Genomic DNA, 24,673 nt, shown 5'->3' on the forward strand with positions numbered 1-24,673 from the left:
CCCCCACTCACCACAACTAGAATAAAGCCCATGCACAGCCATGCAGCCAAAAATGAAATAAAATAAATAAAACATTAAAAAGAACCAACCTCACTTCCATAAAGACAAGCAAAAAGACTTACCTTAAAAAAATCCATAAGAGAATACTATGAACAATTTTATATGCCAACAAATTTGACAACCTAGAAGAAATCGACAACTTTCTAGAAACATACAGCCAACCAAAACTGATTCAAGAATATATAGATAGGGCTTCCCTGGTGGCGCAGTGGTTGAGAATCTGCCTGCCAATGCAAGAGACACGGGTTCGTGCCCGGGTTCGGGAGGATCCCACATGCCACGGAGCGGCTGGGACCATGAGCCATGGCTGCTGAGCCTGCGCGTCTGGAGCCTGTGCTCCGCAACGGGAGAGGCCACAACAGTGAGAGGCCCGCGTACCACACACAAAAAAACACAAAGAGGAAGCAGTGTGATTATATCAGATGAGTAAAAAAAAAAAAAAAGAAAAGAAAGAATATATAGATAATTTGAACAGAGCTATCACTAGTAGTGAAATAGAATCTGTAGTTTAAAAAAAAAACTCCCTACAAACAAAAGTCCAGGACCAGATGGCTTCATAGGTAAATTCTACCAAACATAGAAAGAAGAACTTATACTGATTCTTCTCAAACTCTTCCAAAAGATTGAAGAGGAGGGAACACTACCAAAGACATTCTATGAAGCCACTATCACCATGATACCAAAACCAGACAAAGACATAACCAAAAAAGAAAGTTACAAGCCAATATCTTTGATGACTATAGATGCAAAAGTTCTCAACAAAATATTAGCAAACCGAATCCAACAACACATAAAAAAGATCATACACCACGACCAGGTGGGATTCATGCCAAGTTTAAAAGGATAGCTCAACATATACAAATCAATCAATGTAATATACCACATTAACAACAGAAAAGTAAAAAACCACATAATCATCTCAATAGATGCAGAAAAAGCATCTGACAAAATTCAACATTCATTCATGATAAAAACTCTTACCAAAGTGGGTATCGAGGGAACACAACTCAACATAATAAAAGCCATTTCTGACAAACCCACAGCCAAAAAAATAGTCAACAGTGAAAAGCTGAAAGCCTTCCCACTAAAGTCTGGAACAAGACAAGGATGTCCAGAACTTCCCTGGTAGCACAGTGGTTAAGACTCTGTACTCCCAGTGCAGGGGGACCAGGTTTGATCCCTGGTCAGGGAACTATATCTCACATGCATACCACAACTAAGAGTTTGCATGCTGCAACTAAGGAGCTGGTGAGCTGCAACTAAGGAGTTGGCAAGCCACAACTAAGGAGCCCACCTGCTGTAACTAAGGAGCCCATGTGCTGCAACTAAGGAGCCTGTGAGCAGCAACTAAGACCTGGTGCCACTAAATAAATAAATAAATATTTTTTAAAAAAAGACAAGGATGTTCACTCTCACCACTTCTATTCAACATGGTATTGGAAGCCCTAGCCACAGCAATCAGACAAGAAAAAGAAATAAAAGGTAACCAAATTGGAAAGGAAGAGGTAAAATTTTCACTAGAAACAGATAACATGATACTATATATAGAAAATCCTAAGAATTCCAAACTAAAACTACTAGATCTAATAAATGAATTCAGCAAAGTAGCAGGATACAAGATTAACATTCAGAAATTGGTTGCATTTCTTTCTTTTTTTTTTTTTTTTTGCAGTACGCAGGCCTCTCACTGCTGTGGCCTCTCCCATTGCGGAGCACAGGCTCTGGATGCACAGGCCCAGTGGCCAGGGCTCACAGGCCCAGCTGCTCTGCAGCATGTGGGATCCTCCTGGACCAGGGCACAAACCTGTGTCCCCTGCATCAGCAGGCAGATTCTAAACCACTGAGCCACCAGGGAAGCCCTGTTGCATTTCTTTACACTAACAATGAAATATCAGACAGGGATGTAAAGAAACAGTATCTTTAAAAATTGCACCGTGGGGCTTCCCTGGTGGCGCAGTGGTTGAGAATCCGCCTGCCGATGCAGGGGACACGGGTTCGTGCCCCGGCCCGGGAAGATCCCACGTGCTGCGGAGCGGCTGGGCCCGTGAGCCGTGGCCACTGAGCCTGCGTGTCCGGAGCCTGTGCTCCGCAACGGGAGAGGCCACAACAGGGAGAGGCCCGCGTACTGCAAAAAAAAAACAAAAACAAAAAACAAACAAACAAACAAAAAATTGCACCGTGGACAGCTACATGTAAAAACAATGAAATTAGAACACTCCCTAACACCATACACAAAAATAAACTCAAATGGATTAAAGACCTAAATGTAAGGCCAGATACTATAAAACTCTTAGAAAATATAGGCAGAACACTCTGTGACATAAATCACAGCAGGATTTTTTTTGACCCACCTCCTACAGTAATGGAAATAAAAACAAAAATAAACAAATGGGACCTAATTAAACTTAAAAGCTTTTGCATAGCAAAGGAAACCATAAAAGAGACAAAAAGACAACCCTCAGAATGGGAGAAAATATTTGCAAACGAACCAACTGACAAAGGATTAATCTCCAAAACATACAAACAGCTCATGCAGCTCAGTAGCAAACAATCCAATCAAAAAATGGGCGGGGGGCTTCCCTGGTGGCACAGTGGTTGAGAGTCCGCCTGCCAATGCAGGGAACACAGGTTTGTGCCCTGGTCCGGGAAGATCCCACATGCCGTGGAGCGGCTGGGCCCGTGAGCCATGGCCGCTGAGCCTGTGAGTCTGGAGCCCTTACTCCACAACGGGAGAGGCCACAACAGTGAGAGGCCCGCGTACCGCAAAAAAAAAAAAAAAAAAAAAAAATAGGGCGGAATACCTAAACAGACATTCTCCAAAGAAGATATACAGATGGCTAACAAACACATGAAAAGATGCTCAACATCGCTAATTATTAGAGAAATGCAAATCAAAACTTCAATGAGGTATCACCTCACACTGGTCAGTATGGCCATCATCGAGAAATCTACAAACAATAAATGCTGGAGAGTGTGTGGAGAAGAGGGAACCCTCTTACACTGTTGGTGGGAATGTAAATTGATACAGCCACAATGGAGAACAGTATGGAGGCTCCTTAAAAAACTAAAAATAGGACTACCATGTGACCCAGCAATCCCACTCCTGGGCATATACCCAGAGAAAACCATAATTCAAAAAGACAAGTGTGCCCCAATGTTCACTGCAGCACTATTTACAATACCCAGGACATGGAAACAACCTAAATGTCCATTAACAGAGGAATGGATAAAGAAGACATGATAAATATATACAATGGAATATTACTCAGCCATAAAAATAAACGAAATTGTGTCATTTGCAGAGACATGGATGGACCTAGAGACTTTCATACAGAGTGAAGTCAGAAAGAGAAAAACAAATATCGTATATTAACACGTATATGTGGAATCTAGAAAAATGGTATAGATGATCTTATTTGCAAAGCAGAAATAGAGACACAGACGTCTCTACATCTGGATACAAATGTATGGATACCAAGGGGGTGGGAGTGGTGGTGGGATGAATTGGGAGATTGGGATTGACATATATACACTACTATGTATAAAGTAGATAACTAATGAGAACCTACTGTATAGCACAAGGAACTCTACTCAGTGCTCTGTGGTGACCTAAATGGCAAGGAAATCCAAAAAAGAGGGGATATATGTATATGTATGGCTGATTCACTTTGCTGTAAAGCATAAACTGACACAGCAGTGTAAAGCAACTATACTCCAATAAAAAATAAAAATAAAATTGCACCCAAAAAAGAAAAACAAACCTAGGAATAATATGACCCAAGAGATGAAACACTTACACACTGAGCACTATAAAACATTAATAAAGGAAATTAAAGAGGATTCAAAGAAATGGAAAGATATCCCATGCTCTTGGATTGGAAGATTTAATACTGTTAAATGGCAATACTAACCAAACCAATCTACAGATTGAATGTGATCTCTATCAAATTACCCATGACATGTTTCACAGAACTAGAACAAATAATCCAAAAATTTACATGGAACCATAAAAGACCCAGAATTGCCACAGCAATCCTGAGGGAAAAAAACCAAAGCAGGAGGCATAACTCTCCCAGACTTCAGACAATACTACAAAACTACAGTAATCAAAACAGTGTGTTTTTAAATTAAATTAATTAATTAATTAACTTATTTATTTATTTATTTATTATTTTTTGGCTGTGTTGGGTCTTGTTGCTGCATGCGGGCTTTTCTCTGGTTGCGCCGAGAGGGGGCTACCCTTCATTGTGGTGCGCAGGCTTCTCATTGTGGTGGCTTCTCTTGTTGGAAGCACAGGCTCTAGGCGCATGGGTTTCAGTAGTTGTGGCACACGGGCTCCGTAGTTGTGTCTCACAGGCTCTAGAGTGCAGGCTCAGTAGTAGTGGCACATGGGCTTAGTTGCTCCATGGCACATGGGATCTTCCTGGACCAGGGCTCCAACCAGTGTCTCCTGCATTGGCAGGCGGATTCTTAACCACTACACCACCAGGGAAGCCCCAAGAGCTGGTATTGGTACCAAAAGGGACATACAGATCAATGGAACAGAATAGAGAGCCCATAAATAAACCCACACACCCACGGTCAATTAATCTTCAACAAAGGAGCTAAGAATATACAATGAAAAAGAGTCTCTTCAGCTGGTGGTGCTGGGAAAGTCACACAGCCACATGTAAATCAATGAAGTTAGAACACACTCTCATACCATGCACAAAAATAAACCCAAAATGGCTTAAAGACTTAGACATGACATGACACCACAAAACTCCTAGAAGAGAGCAGAGGCAAAACATTCTCTGACATAAATCATACAAATGTTCTCTTAGGTCAGTCTCCCAAGGCAATAAGAATAAAAACAAATGGGACCTAATCAAACTCACAAGCTTTTGCACAGTAAAGGAAGCCATAGATAAAATGAAAAGACAACCTATGAAATGGGAGAAAATATTTGCAAATGATATGACGGACAAGGGCTTAATTTCCAAAATATATCAGCAGCTCATACAACTCAAACAACAACAACAAAAAAAAACCAAACAATCCAATCAAAAAATGAGCAGAAAAAAAACATGAGAAGACCAGGCTTCCCTGGTGGCGCAATGATTAAGAATCCACCTGCCAATGCAGGGGACACGGGTTTGAGCCCTGGTCTGGGTAGATCCCACATGCCACGGAGCAACTAAGCCCGTGTGCCACAACTACTGAGCCTGCGAGCCACATCTACTGAGCCTGTGTGCCACAACTACTGAAGCCTGAGTGCCTAGAGCCCATGCTCTGCAACAAGAGAAGCCACCGCAATGAGAAGCCCACACACTGCAACAAAGAGTAGCCCCCACTCGCCACAACTAGAGAAAGCCCATGTGCAGCAACAAAGACCCAACACAGCCAAAAATAAAAATAAATAAAATAATTTTTTAAAAATGAGTGGAAGACCTAAATAGATATTTCTCCAAAGACAAAATACAGGTGGCCAATAGGCACATGAAAAGATGCTCAACATCACTAATTACTAGAGAAATGTGAATCAAAACTACAATGAGTTACCACCTCACACTGGTCAGAATGGCCATCATTAAAAAGTCTACAAATAACAAATGTTGGAGAGGGTGTGGAGAAAAGGGCACCCTCCTATACTGTTGGTGGGAATGTAAGTTGGTGCAGCTCCTATGGAAAACAGTACAGAGGCTCCTAAGAAAACTAAAAATAGAATTACCCTATGATCCAGCAATCCCACTCCTGGGTATACATCCAGACAAAACTAGAATTCAAAAAGGTACAAGCACCCCCTCATAGCAGCACTATTCACAATAGCCAAGACATGGAAACAACCTAAATGGCCATCAACTGATGAACGGATAAAGAAGATGTGGTACATATACACAATGGAATACACTCAGCCATAAAAAAGAATGAAATAATGCCATGTGCAGAAACATGGACACAACTAGAGATTATCATACTAAGTAAGTCAGAAAGACAGTACCATATGATATCACTTATATGTCGAATGTAAAATATGGCACAAATGAACCTATCTATAAAAGAGAAACAGACTCACAGACATAGAGATCAGAGTTGTGGTTGCCAAGGGGCGGGGGATGGAAAGGGATGGACTGGGAGTTTGGGGTTAGTAGATGCAAACTATTACATTTATAATGGATAAACAAGGTCCTACTGTATAGCACAGGGAACTGTATCAAATCTCCTGGGATAATGCATAATGGAAAAGAATATAAAAAAAGAAAAAAAATGAATGTGTATATATATGTATAATTTAATCACTTTGCTGTACAGCAGAAATTAACACATTGTAAATCAACTATACTTCAATTAAAAAATAAAATAAATTAATCTTAAAATTGATTTTCACTAAGCAAAATTTAATTATGAAATCAAATAAACTTTATTAAAATATTAAAAAATAAAATATGATACAAATGAACTTATCTATGAAACAGAAACAGAATCATGGACATAGAGAACAGACTGGTGGTTGCCAAGGGGGAGAGGGTTGGGGGAGGGATGGAGTGGGAGGTTAGAATTAGCAGATGTAAGCTTTTATATATAAAATGGATAAACAGCAAGGTCCTACTGTATAGCACAGAGAACTATATTCAATATCCTATGATAAGCCATAATGGAAAACAATATTTTAAAAAAGAATGTATATATGTGTATAAGTGAATCACTCTGCTATTCAGCAGAAATTAACACATTGTAAATCAACTATCGTTCAATAAAAAAAGATATTGATAAAAAAAAAAGAGGGCTTCCCTGGTGGCGCAGTGGTTGAGAGTCCACCTGACGATGCAGGGGACACAGCTGCGTGCCCCGGTCTGGGAAGATCCCAGATGCCGCGGAGCGGCTAGGCCCGTGAGCCATGGCTGCTGAGCGTGCGCGTCCAGAGAGTGTGCTCCGCAACGGGAGAGGCCACAACAGTGAGAGGACCGCATACCGCAAAAAAAAAAAAAAAAAAAAAAAAAAAAAGAAAGAAAGTATAGCAATATTAATCCCGACACTCCCGAAGGGCAAGTCCCAGTAAATACCCATTTTATCATTCAATCTGCCCCAGACATTAGGAGAAAATTACAGAAGGCAGCCATGGGACACAACAATAAAGATAGAGTTGAGGAGGCAAGGAGGATTCAGGGCAACAACGAAAGGCACAACTCTTGGTGGCAGCCCTAGCCCACACATCACCTCGTGGTTATCCTCCCCCTCCCCCTTGCGAAAGCCCATGGCAGGGGCAGGATCTAGAAAATCTGGATCAGAGCCCCTCTCTGTCGGGAACGGGCCTGTTTTAAATGCAGCAAGGAGGGTCACTGGAAGGACAAACGCCCCCTGTATGGGAAAAATCCACCAGGACCCTGCCTGACATGCAAACCAGAGGGCCATTGGAAGCAAGGCTGCCCCCAGTCCCGAAGGGGACTCGGGGCTCCCAAACTGATGCTGGCCAATAGGACTGAAGACTGAGAGGGCCCAGGACTCTCCCTGCCTCCCAAAGGTCACCTGGTCATTTCCCCGGAGGAGATTCAGGTAACCCTTGACATGGCAGGTGGGAAACGTATTTTTTTTTATTAGATCCACCTACTCTGTGATGACTGATTTCCCTGGACCCTTGTCCTCCCAATCCTGTATATTAACAGGGATCGATGGATGGCCCAAAGCCAAGTGATTCACACTGCCCCCCGCTCAGCTGCTTACTAGGAAATTTTACCTTTGCACACCAGTTCCTGCTCATGCCTGAGTGCCCCATCCCCTTGTTGGGAAGGGAGTTGCTCACTAAATTCCAGACAATAGTTCAGTTTGGAGACCCCCTCAGAGAAGGCACCCATCAGGAGAAACGATTGTTCTTCCCCATGGGAGGCTGCCTCAGTCACCATCAGAGGTCTCCCCTCCACCCCATATTTTTTCTCCAGTAAACCCCTCTGTCTGGGACACTGAGGTTCCTGGCAGAGCTAATAATGTGCCCCTAGTTCAGGTTTCATTGAAACCCAATGCTGATGACCCATGGAAAAAGCAGTATCCCTTGAGGCCCAAGGCCCAGTGAGGTATCCAGCCTTTAATAACCAAGTTCTTAAAATATGGGCTGTTATGATCCTGCCAATCTCTGTGTAATCCCCCCATTCTGCCCATAAAAAAGCAAAGTGGAGAATACAAGTTTGTTCAAGACCTGAGGGCAGTTAATGAGGCAGTGGTCCCAGTTCACTGAATAGTCCCTAATCCATACACTGTACTGCCCAAGCTCCAGAAAATGCAAACTAGCTTACAGTGCTAGACCTGAAAGATGCCTTCTTTTGCATTCCCCTGCACCCAGACTCCCAATATTTCTTTGCCTTTGAGTGGACAGATCCAGACACATGTAACACTTCCTAGCTAACTTGGACTGTGCTGTCCCAAGGCTCCAGGGATAGTCCCCACCTGTTCAGAAACACATTAGCAAAGGAATTAAGAGAATTACAGTTGGTTAATGGGTCTCTCCTACAGAATGTGGACAACCTCATAATTTCCAGTCCCACTAGAGAAGATTCAGATAAAGACACCACTCAGGTCCTCAATTTCCTAGGGGAACAAGGATATTGAGTCTCTCCTCACAAGGCCCAGATTTCCACCCAACAGGTTAAGTACCTGGGAAATGTGCTCACTCATGGGATGAGGGCCTTCGCCCAAGACCAAAAGGAAGCCATCGTAACCCTCCAACCAACCCTCACCCTGACTAAGAGGCAACTGAGGGCCTTTCTGGGGATGGTAGGATTTTGCAGGATATGGATACCTGGATTCAGGTTCATAGAAAAGCCTCTTTTTAAGGCCCTAAAAGGAGGTGACCACAAACTCCTCAACTGGGATGAAAATTGCCAACAGGCGTTATTAGCTCTAAAACAAAAATTAGGAACCACTCCTGTGTTAGGTCTCCCAAACTTAGAAAAACCCTTTCTCCTCTATATAGCTGAGAGATAAATAGCCAAAGTAATCTTGAGAAAGAAAAACAGAGCTGGAGGAATCAGGCTCCCTGAATTCAGACTATACTACAAAGCTACAGTCATAAAAATAATACAGTACAGAAACAAAAACAGAAATATAGATCAATGGAACAGGATAGAAATCCCAGAAATAACCCATGCACCTATGGTCAATTAATCTATGATAAAGGAGGCAAGACTATACAATGGAGAAACAACAGTTTCTCCAATAAATGGTGCAGCTACATGTAAAAGAATGAAATTAGAACATTCTTTAATACCTTACACAAAAATAAACTCAAAACTAAACTTTCAATCCATCTCCTACAGTAATGTAAATAAAAACCAACAAATGGGACCCAATTAAACTCAAAAGCTTTTGCACAGCAAAGGAAACCATAAACAAAACGAAAAGACAACCCACAGAATTGGAGAAAACATTTGCAAATGGTGCGACTGACAAGGGATTAATCTCCAAAATTTACAAACAGCTCATATAACTCAATATCAAACAGACAAACATGCTTCCCTGGTCCAGTGGTTAAGACTGTGCTTCCACTGCAGAGTGTGTGGGTTCAATCCCTGGTTGGGGAAGTTCCTCATTCCACAAGGTGCAGCCAAAAAACACCAAAAACAAAAACAAAACAACCCAATCAAAAAATGGGCAGAAGACCTATATAGACATTTCTCCAAGAATACATACATATAGCCAAGAGGCATATGAAATGATGCTCAACATCACTAATTATTAGAGAAATACAAATCAAAACTACAATGAGGGCTTCCCTAGTGGTGCAGTGGTTAAGAACCCGCCTGCCAATGCAGGGGACATGGGTTTGAGCCCTGGTCCGGGAAGATCCCACGTGCCGCATAGCAACTAAGCCTTGCGTCACAACTACTGAGCCTGCGCTCTAGAGCCTGCAGGCCACAACTATTGAGCCCTAGAGCCCGTGCTCCACACAAGAGAAGCCACTGCAGTAAGAAACCCGCACACCACAATGAAGAGTAGCTCCTGCTCAACGCAACTAGAGAAAGCCCGCGCACAGCAACAAAGACCCATTGCAACCAAAAATATGTAATAAATAAATTTTTTAAAAAAACTACAATGAGATATCACCTCACACTAATCCAAATGGCCATCATCACAAAGCCTACAAACAGGGCTTCCCTGGTGGTGCAGTGGTTGAGAATCTGCCTGCCAATGCAGGGGACACGGGTTCGAGCCCTGGTCTGGGAAGATCCCACATGCCGCGGAGCAACTGGGCCCATGAGGCACAATTACTGAGCCTGCGCGTTTGGAGCCTGTGCTCCGCAACAAGAGAGGCTGCGATAGTGAGAGGCCCGCGCACCGCGATGAGTAGTGGCCCCCGCTTGCCACAACTAGAGAAAGCCCTTGCACAGAAACGAAGACCCAACACAGCCATAAATAAATAAATAAATAAATAAATAAAATAAAAAGCCTGCAAACAATAAATGCTGGAGAGGGTGTGGAGAAAAGGGAACTCTCCTACACTGTTGGTGGGAATGTAAATTGGTCAGTCACTACGGAGAACAGTATGGAGGTTCCTTATAAAACTAAAAATACGGAGAAAACCATGGTCCAAAGGAATACATGCATCCCAATGTTCACTGCAGCCCTGTTTACAATAGGCAAGACATGGAAACTACCAAAATATCCATCGACAGTTGAAAAGATAAAGAAGATGTGATACATATATACAATGCAGTATTACTCAGCCATTAAAAAGGATGAAATAATGCCATTCGAAGCAACATGGATGGACCTGGAGATTATCATACTTAGTGAAGTAAGTCAGACAGGGAAAGACAAATATCACATGATATTGCTTATATGCAGAATCTTAAAAAAATAAGATTCAAATGAACTTATTTACAAAACAGACTCACAGAAAACAAACTTATGGTTACCAAAGGGGAAAGGTTCAGGGGAGGGATAAATTGGGAGTTTGGGATTGACATATACACACTACTATATTTAAAATTTAAAAAAAAAAACCCAACAAGGACCTACTGTATAGCACTGAAAACTCTACTCAATATTCTGTAATAACCTAAAAGGGAAAAGAATTTGAAAAAGGATATATGTATAACTGAATCACTATGCTGTATACCTGAAATTAACACAACATTGTAAATCAACTATACTCCACTATAAAATAAAAATGAAATAATTAAATAATAATCACTTTATGAATTCGTTAATTAAAAAGTAAAAACAATGGTTTACTGATGGAGGAAGCTTTATACATGAAGGGTTAAGGCCGGCAGGTTATGCCATAGTCAGACTGTGGACAATTGTTGAGTCTGGAGCTCTACCCCCTCACACTTCCACCCAAAAGGCTGAGTTGATCACCTTGACCAGAGCACTACAGCTAGGAAAGGAATTAAAAATCAATATACAGGGCTTCCCTGGTGGCTCAGTGGTTAAATATCCGCCTGCCAATGCAGAGGACACAGGTTCGAGCCCTGGTCCGGGAAGATCCCACATGCTGCGGAGCAACTAAGCCTGTGCACCACAACTACTGAGCCTGCGCGCCACAACTACTGAAGCCCACATTGCCTAGAACCCGTGCTCTGCAACAAGAGAAGCCCCCACTCGCCGCAACTAGATAAAGCCTGCGCGCAGCAACAAAGACCCGACTCAGCCAAAAATAAATAATAAATTTATTTAAAAAAAAAAAAAAGAATATACATACTGATTCCAAGTATGGATTCTTTGTGCTACATGCCCAGGCTGCCATATGGAAAGAAAGGGGATTACTAACAGTCTAAGGATCCACTATAAAACAACAGGCAGAAATTCTAGAACTTCTAGAAGCGTTCCAGCTTCCAAAGGAGGTTGCAGGTGTCACCAAAGGGGCAACACCTCCCTTACAAGGGGAAACACCCTGGCCAAAAAGCCCGCTAAGACTGCCACCGAAGAACAGCCGGTCCTACAAGCTGCAGTTCTCAGGCCTGACAGCACCCCCTTCCCAACAGCGCCATCTTATACACCTGAAGAACTTGAGTGGGCTAAACATAGGGGACTGGAAAGAGACCTCTCAGGGTGGCTGACAAATGATAACAAGTTTCTCCTTCCTGGGGCTGAGCAATGGAAAATAACTAAGTACTTCCACGAGTCCTTTCACTTAGGGTGGACTCCCTATTCAAACTAGTTACTCCCTATTCAAACTAGTTACTAGTTACTCCCTATTCAAACTAGTTCCTGGGCAAGGGACCATCCCAAACTGTTAGAAATGTCACCAGGGCTTGCAAGCTTTGTGCCCACCATGCCCTAGGAAGCCACCCCATACCTCCACCCCTAACTTGGCCCATACAACATAAGGGAACCTATCCAGGGGAAGACTGGCAAATGGACTTGACCCAAATGGTCCCAAGTAGGGGATGGAAACACCTATTGGCATTCATAGACACCTTTACAGGGTTGATAGAAGCTTTCTCTACTAGGACTGAAAAGGCAATAGGAGTATCCAAATTTCTGCTTAAAGAGATAATTCCGAGATTTGGGTTATCCCAAAGCTTACAGTGATAACGGACCTTCTTTCACTGCCAAGGTGACCCAACAGCCTTCCTTACCTCTAGGTATTCACTACCACCTCCAGTCTTCCTGAAGGCCCCAATCCTTAGGCAAAGTAGAAAAAGCAAATCATGCTCTAAAAGAATGCTTGCAAAAAAAAAAGCCAAAAAAACCACTTGCTAAGCTATGCCAAGAAACTTCAGAAACCTGGATCTCTGTCCTGCCTGTAGCCCTTCTATGGACCAGGATGGCCCCAAAGAGAATTTTAAAATTTAGCCCATTTGAGACCTATGGGAAGCCCCCAACCTTTTTTTTCGGTCATGCCACACAGCTTGTGGGATCTTAGTTCCCAGACCAGGGATTGAACCCAGGCCCTAAGCAGTAACAGCCTAACCACTAACTTCACCACTGGACTGCCAGGAGAGGACCACTGGGAGGCCCTTTTTGACTTCAGATCTCTTGTTTGATGAGGAAACCCACAAATGGGTCTCCCACAGTGTTAGCTTGAGCAAAGTTCAAAAGGTCCTCCAAGTATATGGAAACAAAGCACTGCCCACCCCCACAAAGGAAAGGTCACAGTCTCCATCCAGTCAGGGCACTTTGTCCTACTAAGAACTTGGAAGGAAGGGTCCCCTGAGGACCAGATACAACCAAAATGGAAGGGACCATATCAAGTGTTACTAAGTACCCCAACTGCTGTCAAGCTATAGGGAGTTACTAATTGGGTTCATCTGTCTAGAACAAAACCTGTATCTTATTAAGTCCCAACAGGAACCAGAAGAGACCCACTCCTGTGAGCCCACGGAAGACCTCAGATACCTTTCCAAGAACAGATAAGGGACCTCACGTGGCTGAGGTGGGTTGGCCTAGCCATCCTTGTGTTTCTGACTATCACGCTTTTATTCTGCCGCTTTTCAAAACCCCCTCCCCCTGGTAAACATCTTCTTTGCCCCTGCTAGGTCTGAAAGAAAAAATACGGTAATACGATGTCAAAAGTCATCATACTAGTAGGACTTCTGATGAAGGTTGCAGCTCAGAATGGGAAAATCATGCTTTAGTAAACATATCTAAAATAGTTGCCCTGGGAGTAAAACTAGTTAATTGTTGGTTTAAATTGTTGGTTTAAATTGTTGTAAACCCTGGTTTACAACAGTCGTTATAGGTACAAATAGGTACATACAAGAGCTTTACCAATTCAAACACATGGAAACCACCCCCACAGCTGATACGATCCTGACGGGTGATACCCCCATCAGGCCAGATACCTTGCCTACGTTTTAACTCTTTTTAAAAAGGTGACATAAGTTTTCCTTTAATCATGGCTACTTTTGTTATCCAGAAAACCAGTCAAGCTTCCAATGTCACTACACCTCTAATGGTTCTCTTGGCTATGGTGAGCCTCTTTGGAACAATCCCGGGGCACCAGAGGGTAATATCACCACAGTGTTTTGGAACCTGGACCCAAACTGCATTCCCACGAATGCCTCCACTCTCTGTGCTTATAATGAAGCCCAGACCCCAGGTGCCTACAGGATAGGGATGGAATGGACTAAAAACTGGGCTAGAAGTTGTCAGGCTCTATGGAAACTGTGGGTTAAAACCTTCTTACTACACCATCTCACCTAAGCCGAGGTCACAGAATACTCCTGGACTTAACTGTTTTTAATATACTAATGGGCCCTTGTCCCCACATTATGTTCATTAACTTTTCTCTTCCATGGATCTGGATGGTGCTTCCTTGCTAAATTCTTCTGTTCCCAGATCTCTTATTGCACCTTCAAGATATGCCTGGATATGTGGCACTCCCCAGAATGAGGGCCCAGAGACAAGGGCACCCCAGGGTAATTCGGCCCCTATGTAAATGCTTATCTTTATATAATGTGTGGCATGAGGGAGTCTGTACATTAGGACATTTGGCCCCATTCACTGTCACAATACGTAATAATGCTCAAAATCGTCCCAGGAGGGCCATCGGATTAATATTGGCAAGAATAGGACTGGCAGGGGGTTTGGCAATTCCATGGGAGGCTTTGCCTACCATGAGGTAACCCTAGAAAACCTAACCAACACTTTAGAGAACCCAGCCCTGACCACTGGAAATGCCCTAAATAGACTTTCAACTTCTTTAAACTCAGTGGCCAGTGGGGTTATGGACAACAGATTGGCCTTGGATTACTTGCTGGACGAGCAGGGTGGCGTGTGTGCAATCATAAACAGAACCTGCTGCACCTATGTCAATAATTCAGGCCAGATTGAGATGGACATCAAAAGGATTTATGAACAAGCAACATGGTTACACCGCTACAACCAGGGGTCAGACCCTAATGCCATCTGGTCCACCATTAAGAGTGCCCTCCCTAGCCTTACTTGGACCCTGAGTAACAGCCATACTCCTATTCCTCCTCCTCTTTGGACTCTGCCTCTTTTCACCTCTTGGTAAAGTTCATGTTTTCCAGGTTACAACAATTCCACATCAAAATGATGGTTAGGGGAATTCCCTGGTGGTCCAGTGGTTAGGACTTTGTGGTCTCACTGCTGAGGGCCTGGGTTCGATCCCTGATTGGGGAACTAAGATTCTACAAGCTGCGCATGGCGCAGTCAAAATAAAAATGATGGTCAGGCAAGGATTCCAGCCCATACCGCCCTATGACTTAAAACAAGAAGCTGTCCTGACCCTGGGATCCCTACACTAGGCATCCAGAAATTTCTACTCCCTGACACCCAAGGTCAATGCCCCTACTCAGCCCTGAAGCAGTCAATGAAGACAGACCATCGCCCTTCTGCTTCCCATAAGAATATGGAAGGAGGGCTTCCCTGGTGGCGCAGTGGTTGAGAGTCCGCCTGCCGATGCAGGGGACACGGGTTCATGCCCCGGTCTGGGAAGATCCCACATGCCGCGGAGCGGCTGGGCCCGTGAGCCATGGCCGCTGAGCCTGTGCATACGGAGCCTGTACTCCACAACGGAAGAGGCCACAACAGTGAGAGGCCCACGTACTGAAAAAAAAAAAAAGAAAAAGAAAAAGAAAAAAAAGAATATGGAAGTAAAATCTCTGATGGGGGAATGAGATAGGAAGGCAAGGGGCAGAACACAAACGCTAGATAAGTGAAGAGGGGGCACAGCTGTTGGGATGCAATTAAGCTCAAACAGAACCAGCTGAAACCATGGTGGCTTCGAGAATACCCTGGTCATTGACCTTTAGCTCATTATAACGTCATCGTAATACTCAAGATCACTCCCCCTTATGCTGTGATAGTTCTGAAACGACCGGAAAAGGTCAAAAAGTGAACAGTGGCCCCATTCCTGGAAAATCCCCCCCTTCCCTGAAATAGCAAGAATATTCGTCCCACTCTTAATTCTTAGTGTATGAAATTACTTAGCCCATAAAAACCTACAACCCCATGCCCCGGGGCTGCTCTCACTTTCCCAGAGGGTCCACATTCTACCTATGGAGTGTGTATCCTGCTAAATAAACCCGCCTTTGCTTTTCTCTGGTTCATTCTTGAATTCTTTCCTGCGAGAAGCCAAGGACCCTCACTTGGCAATGGTCTGCCCTAAGGACTGTGGGTCCCCAGGATGTGACATTTCCCTCTCCTGAAACAATTAGAGGCCGCTGCCCTCCCCGTGGATCTTGATTAGGGCTGGGGCAGGGGTAGGCTCTCTGGTTTACCACTCCCTGCTAAATTCTAAGAGTCTCTGGGAAGGCATGAGGCTGAGGTCCTTCTCCAGGCCAGGCTAGCAGACACTGGACAGCACAGCCCATAGGGACCCACTTAATGGGATCCCCCTCATATTCCCCAGCCTCAGTACAGCATTAGCCTGGGATGCTGGACACACCTGTCTAGGCCCTGGGAAGGTCAGGGCTCCACAGGCCCTCAGGGGGCCATTTGTCCCTCCCCCACCTCCAGGCCCTGCTGCCTGCAAACCTTTGTTTTTCCAACAGGAGGCAAGTGGAACTTCTGGCCTGTGTGTTCTGTGTGAGTCCAAGAGACAGAAACACAAGCTGCTAGGCAATGAGTACAACGCAGTGATTCGGTAATTAATCCGTCCGCACCAGGGGTCACATCGGATGTTTACCCGCCTCCCAGGAGTTCACAAGCCAACTGAGTGAGGGAAGAGGAAACTACAGGGATTTGCCCTCCCGCGTGCCGGCTCTGTTCTAGGCACACATCACCTTATATCAGCCTCACGGGAAGGGATTTTTCTCCCTGTCTTTTGGGACAGGAAACAGAGACTTACCAGAAGGAAAAGGCGCTGAGCCGGGAAGCTGAGTTGTGATCCTGCAGGCGGTGGGGAGGGAGCCCTCAGAGGCCCAGGAGCAGGGCATAGGCCAGGTGGGGGTCCCTGAGGCACTCACAGCACCTGCCCCTCCTGTTGGTGCTGCAGCCGGTACGGGGGTATCTGCTCTGGCCTCTTCCAGCCATGCAGCCTTGGCACTGGCTTTGCCCCACAGCCTTCGCTGTAGCCTCTGGATGTACCCGGAACTCCAAAGCGGAGGAGCAGAATCCACTTACCCAGCACCTACCCCGCTCCACGCCAGGCTGGGCACACCTCTCAGCGCATCACGTGCCGCTGAAGCGCCTCCTCCACCGTAGAGACCACCTCCTCCACCTGCCAAGAGAGATGGGGAGTGAATTCAGCTGTGGCCACCTGATCCTGCTGGACCTGGGAGAGTGGTGCTGGGGGCAGGGAGCCTCCTACAGAGCCCAGCTCACCTGCCTGGGCTCAGAGCCCACTCTGGAGGGCTACACAGATCCACGCAGATGGGCTCAGTGTCCTGTGGGCTCAGACATCCTGAGATGCAGCACAGAAAACCCCGTGCAATATATAAAATGGAATAGTACTCAGTTATAAAAAAGAATGAAATAATGCCATCTGCAGCAACATGGATGGACCTAGAGATGATCATACTAAGTGAATAAGTCAGAGAAGGACAAATATCATATATCACACATATGCAGAATCTAAAATATGGCACAAATGAACTTATTTACAGAAGAGAAACAGATTCACAGACAAATTTATGGTTACCAAAAGGGAAAGGGGGTGGGAGAGGGATAAATTAGGAGTTCGGGATTAGCAGATACAAACTACTACATATAAAATAGATAAACAGTAAGGTCTTACTGTATAGCACAGGGAACTATATTCAATATCCTGTAATTAACCATGATGGAAAAGAATATGACAAAAAATATATATACATAAGGCTTCCCTGGTGGCTCAGTGGTTAAGAATCTGCCTGCCAATGCAGGGGACATGGATTCAAGCCCTGGGCCAGGAAGATCCCACATGCTGCGGAGCAGCTAAGCCCGTGCGCCACAACTACTGAGCCTGTGCTCTAGAGCCTGCGAGCCACAACTATTGAGCCCGCGTGCTACAACTACTGAAGCCCACGAGCCTAGAGCCCGTGCTCCGCAACAAGAGAAGCTACCACAATGAGACGCCTGCTTGCCGCAACTAGAGAAAGCCCGCATGCAGCAACGAAGACCCAACACAGCCAAAAATAAAAAATAAATTAAAAAAAGAATACATATATGTATAACTGAATCACTTTGCTGTACATCTGAAACTAACACAACATTGTAAATCAACTATACTCCAATACAAATTTTTTCTTAATAAAAAAATTTAAAAAGAAAAAGAAAACCCTGTGCAAAACAGGCTGCCTCTGGCTGAGGGCCGCTGACGCCCTCCGTGTGTGGGCTGAGCAGGTCATCATAGTGGAGTTATGCCTGCAGATGCAGGACAGCCCGGGGTTGAGCCCCAGCTCTGCCACCTACAGCTGTGTGACCTTGGCCATGTTACTAACCCTGCAAAGCCCCAGATTCCTCATTGGGAAAATGGAGAATGTCAGACCAATAGTACCTCAGAGATTTAGATGGGCAGTGCAGGGCAAACAGAAGGCAAGGTTGGCCCTTGGCTTGGGGTCTCCAGGCTGGAGTTGGTGCTTGTTCTGTCAGTGGAAACTGCAGGGTTAAGCACGGAGGCCACCCAGGAGGAGGTCCCCGGTGTTGGCTGTCTCTCTGCTTGCTGCGGGGTGGGGCAAGGAGTCCATTCATGCTCTGAGACTTCCCTGGGAGCCCGGCCAGCTCCGACGTGCAGGTTGGAGAGAAGTTGTCGGTCCTCCTAGGCCTTCTCTTCTGCAAACCCTGCTGGGCAAGTGTCTTGTGTTAAGGCTCAGAGAAGGCCCACAGTGTTTTCCTGACTCCTGCCCTTCTGCTCCTCTCACTGAGGGGTGTCCTCCTCGGTCGCTTGGCTGGCCACCATCTGGAGCCTCAGCAGGCCTGGCACCAGGCACCTGAGAGGCTCCTGTATGCTAGGAGGTGGAATTCTGGGCATGGAGGTGGAATTCTGGGCATGGGAACGGAATCTAGACATGCTGAAGGATGGGGAGTCAGGGAGAGCTTCCAGGAGGAAGACTTGGGTGAGGTGACCAGCTTCAACTAGAGAAGAGGGGCAGAAGGGCAACACAGCCTGGGAAGGATGAAGGGCAGGACATGCCTGGGGGATTAAGCCTCAGGCTTTGGGGGCTGCTGCTGGGACAGGGAGGTGGCTGGACTCATAGCCAGCTCTCAGCGGGCTCTGTGGGAGGTTGAAGAATTCCCCACACCTCGTTAAGCTAAGATGCACAGAACAGCTCTGAGCAGGGCGGGCTGGGTGGACGTGCAGGTGGGATTTGTGGTGCCTCCTCTGGCCAGTGCAGGGATCAGGCAGCCCCGATCCTGGGCCAGTGTCTGGCATCCTCTTGCTCCACTCAGACAGCAGGTTGCCTAAGAGAGGCAACCGGTTCAAATCCTGACACCAGCATTCTCCATCTGTGTGGCCTTGGGCGGGTGTCCACATAGAAGCCGGGGAGAGCAACAGTACTTAAGTGAAAGGTTGACTATGGGGGTGGAAGGCACAGACAAGAAGGGCCTGTGTGGATACCCTACAGTCGTTGGTAGGTGTCTTCCTGGTACCTGGTGGGCATGCCCAGGCCTGCACCTTCCCCTCACCTTGCCCCATATAACAGATGGGGAAACTGAGCCTGGCTTGGTACCCTGACTGGCCCAAGACCATGGAAAGTCTGCACCAGAAGCTGCCTAGCTTCCTGCCCCTCAGTGTCCTAGGGCCACAGGGAACAGCCAGGCAGGCACTGGGATAGAGGCGGAGATGAGGAAGAACAGACCTGCCCCTGGGAGGCCTGACTGTAAGGGTGCAGCCCTGCCCCCACTTCACCCCATCCTCCATTTTAGCCCTCCATCCTCACACCCTCTCTGTCTTCTGGCACCACACCCACCCTGGGCGCTGCCACTGTCCTAGAAGCCTCCAACCTCCCATGATTCTACTGGGCCCAGGGATTCTGCAGGGGAGGGGTGGGTGGGGACATCGAGGCCAGTGGCTTCTTTATTCCGTCCAGCTCAAGTGCAGCCCGAGCCAACCTGGGAGCACAGCTCGAGTGAGGCTGTAGCCACCACAGGTCAGCCTGACCCCAGACTGATGCCCAGAAACAGCGTGAGTCTCTGGGGCAAGAGGAAAGGCACTGTGTGTGACTGAGGCAGCAGGACGTGTCACCTGTGTATCTGCTGCCACTGAGGAGGACTCTTCAGAACACTGAGAGGGAGACAGGAGCAAGTAAGAGAGAAGCAGAGAGGAAGAGAGGGAGAAGCAGGGATGCTGAGGAGGTGCAAAGCCAAGACTCCAAGCCTCCATTGTCTGGACCAGGCCTGGAGGGCCAGCCAGGACTCTGCATCCAGGATCTGGGTCCAGCCCACCTCCAGTGCTTTATTCCCAGCCAGGTGGGCAGAGAGGCCCAGGTGGAGAGAGAAAGAGGGAGAACGAGAGCACCCTGGCAGGTCCCCCGTGATCAGCTGTGTGAGGGTGCTGGATGCTGAGGTACGGAAGGTGTGGTCCTTGGGCTCTGTGTGGGTGTCCTCCAGCATGTGTGTACTAGGGTGCCCCATCTGCCCCAGCACCACCCCAGCTTTTATATCTGTAACATGTGTGTTACACAAACGGGATTGATCTGTAGCAGCAGCAATGAACTTCCCTCAACCATAGGCTTGGTCCACCTTCCACACCAGCTTCCATGTCCATCTCACTGGGGTCCTGTACATGGACTTGATCGGTGGGCATTTCACCCAGTGACACCCCCATTAAGGATTCTGCTGTCACAGACGCCCTTGCTAGAAGGATGCTCATGAGCAGCAGGACATACCCTGGGAGTGTGTTGAGGTCCCTCTGTGAGCGTTGTGCACATGTGCCATTAGGATTATTGATGCTCCGTGACTCTGGGCCTTGGCTCCTAGTCTGTAAAACGGAATAATACTTGTGTACACCTCATAGGGTCATGAGAAGTAAATGCAATGGGAGAGTGGCCAGGAAGCCAAGCTCAGCCTTGTCTGGGGCACAGCAAGAGCTGTGCTCCTTGGGTTTCTTTTGCGGTTGCTATTATTGTCGTGTGCCTGTTCTGTCCCCCGAGGGGCTGGACCAGCTCAGTGTGGGGTCCTGCTGCTGGCAATGGCCCTCCCAACCACCAGAGTGGGGACTTTTCTGGGGGAGCCTGCCCAGGGCTGCTCTGCACTGGTTCAGAGGCAGCCAGCTCGCAAGCCAGTTCAGTTTATCTCCTGAGGATTGGAGGTCTGTCTGTAACTTCCCCTGGGTTGACATGAGGTGACCCAGTGTCCAAGGATTAAAAACCCTCCACACCTGAGGTTCCAATGCCCCCAAACAAATCCAAGGAAGGGCCCCTCCAGGTGTGGGGGGCTCCCAGGGGGCTGTAGTGGTGAGGTTGACACAGTTGTGCCTGTCTGTCCTCCTGCCCCCCACCCCCCAACACAGGCCCCGGGGGCTGGGCTCCTTTCTGCACAACTCTTCATGCTCACTGGCTCCTTCCCCAGGCCCTGGGACCCTTCCCTGCACAATCCAGACCCCTCTCCCTGCCCAGCATGTCTCAGGCTAAATAGTACCCAGAACCCACGAAGGTGGTCATGGGCAGAAAGGCTCTCAAAAGCCACCCAGGCCCACAGGCCTGCTAGATGAATTCCAAGACTCCCAGCGTGCCCCCTCCTACCCTTCACGTAGCAAAGACTTTCCAGAAAAGTCTCTGGCTGGTTCTGGGTCAAATCTACTGCCCTGGCTATTGGGGCAGAGAAAGGAGATCCAGGGTTCATCCCCCAGACCAGCCCTGGTCCCTGCAGCACCCTGAACACAGTGACACTTAGTGACTCCGATGGTGAGGGCTGCAGGGCTGCAAAAGTGTCCACCATGGGGTAATGATAAGTGTGGCTCCCAGCCCAGGAGAGGGGTCTCCTCCCTCCTCCCTCCTTCCTCCCCCTCCTCCCATCCTCTACAGTCCAAGGTCTGGGTTCTTCTCTCTGCTCCCAAAGGTGGCACCATCTTTTCTGATGGAACCACAGTGAGGAGCCAGTAGGTGGTAGGCAGATATGTCCCTGGCAGGGAGATACCAAAACCAGTGTGTACAGCCCTCAGAGAGGGACTGACCAGCTCCAGGGACTCATGGAGGGGAAATGTCATGATTTATGCTATGTGTTTGCTCATTTTTGACTTATTAATTTGTTCGGAAATATTTATTGAGACACACTGAGTGCCAAGGTAGGGAAGTGGGGTGAGCAGAGCAGCCTGAGGGGTTCTGACAGTTTGGGGTATCAGCTTTTAGCTGAGCAGAGGGACCCCAGAGCTGTCCTCCATCTAGTGAGTTTGTTCTGGCCTCTGCCAGGCACCCAAAGCCCCTCTGAGCAGACAGTGTTCTGGAGGCAGCTCTGAGAACCCCATGTTCAAACCCTACTCAGGCCACTTTCCAGCGGTTCGGCCATGGGCTGGTACCCTCACCTCTCTGGGCATTGCCTCCCTCTGGAAAAGGAGGACAAGGCAATGCCTGGTCCTCAGGGTACAGGGGACAGGAAACAGGCCATGCAGGCAACACCTGGGACATAGGAAGTGCCCAGTGACACAGCACCACGTGGATTTCCCCTCCTACCCTGTGCAGGAGGCCGAGGGCAGGGTCAGGACCCCATGTTTGCTCCCTCTGACAAGAGCAGCCCAAAGCCCACTCCCTCAGGCCTTTTCCCCATCTGTGAAAAGGCGAGGCAGAATCACAGGGGCCCTGCCATGGCACAGAACATGAAGAGGAAACACACCCCACATCCAACCATAGCCCAGCTCCTTGTCCCCAGAGGGCATCAGGCTTTTCCATGGGGTGAGACAGCCAGATGTCTTGGCCAGCGAGCATAGAGGCGGGGTCTGGGTGGCAGGGGATGGAGTGGGGACATGGCTCCTCCATGCCCTGTGAGTGACCCTAGATTATCTCCTCCAGACAGCTCCTTCCGCCAACTCTGCCCTCCGGCTAATGCTTATCTCCGTGATAAATGGCCCCACTGCCCTGACAGAGGAAGAGCTATCTGTGTCCTTCAGAGCCCTCTCTATTGGGCAGGGCACAGCCGGGTGAGGACTTGGGCCTCAGCACGTCAGCACGGTGGCCGAAGATCCCAGGCCGCTGACCCAAGAGTCTTGCCAGGTGGAACGGGGGCTCTGGTCCCAGGGACGCTGGCTCTCATTGCCGGTTGTCTGTCTGGTTAAGGCCCTTGGGGACTCTGGTCTGAAACAGGAGAAAGGCCGGGTCTTGGGGATTTTGAGGGGAAGGCAAGGCCCTGTTCTCATAAGGTGCTCACCATTTTCTCCCAGAGCCCCCCAGCCCCTGCGTGCCCCGTACCTGACATGCACATACACAGCGGGACACCCCAACCATGACTTGGCAGCAGAGAGGAGCTGCTTTGACCTGTACCTGACCCTCATGTGACAGCTGGCAGACACTGGCTGAGGGCTGGATCCCACATACAGGCTGTGAAGTGGCATCTCGTGGAAGGGGTAGACGTGAGCCGGGAAGGTGGTGAGCCTGTCTCTGCAGGGTCCTTTGGAACATCCCAGATCTAACACCTGCTTGAACGCTGTCCCAGGGAGGGGGTGTGACCAGCCCAGGCCCCCACCAGAAAAAATGGAATCTCCAGGGCCCCGCAGGACAGGGTCAGGCTGTGCCTCTTTGCTGACAGAGATGCGCTCAGAGATTGTACATCCCACAGGAGGAAATGTCTTTCCTTCCCTTTGGTCCAGGGCCAAAGGTCGGGTCCATTGATTCCGCTTTTCCTCCTGGCTTCAGCCTGACGCCGATACGGGCAAAGGCAGGCCGTCTGTCCACAACCAGATCCTCAGTGCTCAGCCAACCCTTGGCTCTGAAGAAATGTTTTTTTTTTTTTTTTTTTGGCAGTACGCGGGCCTCTCACTGTTGTGGCCTCTCCCGTTGAGGAGCACAGGCTCCAGACGCGCAAGCTCAGCAGCCATGGCTCACGGGCCCAGCCGCCCCGCGGCATGTGGGATCTTCCCGGACTGGGGCACGAACCGTTTCCCCTGCATCGGCAGGTGGACTCCCAACCACTGCGCCACCAGGGAAGCCCAAGAAATGTCTTTTGATGAATGAATTTTGGCTCCACATGAATCTTTGATACTCTAAGTTCTTGCAACCAAATATAATGTTTCATTGAAAAAAAACCCCCGCACTTATTTAGTGCTGAGGTGGCTCCCAGCACACGGCCAGTGTCACTGCTATTGCTGTTAACTTCAGGGCTGCCCTGAACCAGCCACCGCCAGTGACTTTGGGGGCAGGCGCGGGGGTAATTACATTTTAGGGGGCAGTGTAACCATCTTTGCAACATTCTCAGCGTGTGGGTATGAGCATGCATTTAAATCTTACTAGATTTTTGTAATGTTTGTGCCCGAACTTAACTTTCTATTAATAGAAAAACATGTGGGTTTTACACGTTACTCATCATTCAACATATATTGACTAAGCACATCCTCCGGGCTCCTCTGGGGTGAGACGACGGGATCCAGCAGTGGCCAAGAGAAACCTGGCCTGCTCTGGGTCCTGCGTCCCCAATGGAATAAACACACAACTAAAGACCTGATCACAAGTTCCATGAATGCTCTGAGGAGCACTGTAGGGGGCTCTACAGGGACAGGTACCAGGGGGCTGTCATGATCTAGAGGCCAGGAAAGCTACCCACAGAGAGGGCTGGAAGCTGACTCTGAAGGGTGAGTAGGCGTTAGCAAGTGTAAAGGAAG

At 47.6% G+C, this 24,673-nt stretch overlaps 1 long non-coding RNA gene across 3 annotated transcripts in view; it reads right to left on the reverse strand.

The window, feature by feature from the left end:
- Positions 1–24,673, reverse strand: part of LOC136794984 (uncharacterized) — a 61,849-nt gene that overhangs the window by 25,142 nt on the left and 12,034 nt on the right. Inside the window, exons 1-3 of one of the 3 annotated variants that reach the window (XR_010842537.1) lie at positions 20,754–20,858; positions 18,422–18,705; positions 17,068–17,164 (exon numbers count right to left, since the gene is read on the reverse strand). This is a non-coding gene — a long non-coding RNA (uncharacterized lncRNA). Of the gene's footprint in view, positions 1–17,067; positions 17,165–17,268; positions 17,324–18,421; positions 18,706–20,753; positions 20,859–24,673 lie in introns of those variants that run through there. The other 2 variants (XR_010842539.1, XR_010842538.1) reach the window with 2 other exon arrangements.

Source organism: Kogia breviceps, chromosome 10, assembly GCF_026419965.1.
Source record: "Kogia breviceps isolate mKogBre1 chromosome 10, mKogBre1 haplotype 1, whole genome shotgun sequence".
Taxonomy (NCBI): domain Eukaryota; kingdom Metazoa; phylum Chordata; class Mammalia; order Artiodactyla; family Physeteridae; genus Kogia; species Kogia breviceps.